This window comes from Octodon degus, unplaced genomic scaffold (assembly GCF_000260255.1).
Source record: "Octodon degus isolate 3935 unplaced genomic scaffold, OctDeg1.0 scaffold00247, whole genome shotgun sequence".
Classification (NCBI taxonomy): Eukaryota; Metazoa; Chordata; class Mammalia; order Rodentia; family Octodontidae; genus Octodon; species Octodon degus.
This window is the reverse complement of record NW_004524823.1, coordinates 1,481,415-1,482,256: the sequence shown is the minus strand read 5'-3', so window position 1 is coordinate 1,482,256 and position 842 is coordinate 1,481,415.

Below are 842 nucleotides of genomic sequence, written 5' to 3'. Positions count from 1 at the left end.
AATAATAATCGTAAGGCAATATCATTTACTCTATGATTATGTTAATATTTCACCTAGTACAATTAGCTAGAATAGGAAACTGGTTACTCATACACATAAGTTATAGAGGAAGGCGATTTCTAAAATTTTGAGAATAAGTTTATCTCACAAGTCAATATGCAACAACTAGGATTAGAAATATACAAATTAAACTTAGCAACAGTCCATATCCTTCAAAGTTTATTATATTCTTTTACCTGTCACACATTTTTTCTTCTGTTTTTAGCCATTCCCTAAGACTTAAAGTATTCTAGTTCTGTTGTCAGTATATTCCTGAAAATTCAATTTTTCCTTCATATCTTCTCTCACATATCTTCCTTCATATCTTCTCTTTCTTCCCCTTCACTGCACATAGTTGATCCTCATTGACACTGATTTTCTGGCTGTGTTAACCGAGACTTCAGCAGCCTTCAGGCAAGGACACTACCATGGGTTTCCCACCACACATGTACCTTAACCTTCTCACAACCACCTCATGTGTGAATGTTTCAAAATTGAACTCACACTTTTGTTCACATCCTCAACTCCTCTTTATGTTTTAAAACTTATTTATTTATTTGGCAAAGAGTCTCACTATGTAGTTAGGCACACCTGGAATTCCAAGGCTGGCTCAGCATGAAGTTTCAGGAATTGAACCCGTGTCCTTGCACTTGCCAGGGCAGCACTTAGAGCACAGAGCTATCCACTGTCCACTGGACTCTCAGATTTAACTGAATTTAGCTCTTTTGTATTTCAAGAAATGCTATGAAGGGCCGGGGAGATAGCTCAGTGGACTGAGCACCTGCTTAGGCAAGTGCAGGAGC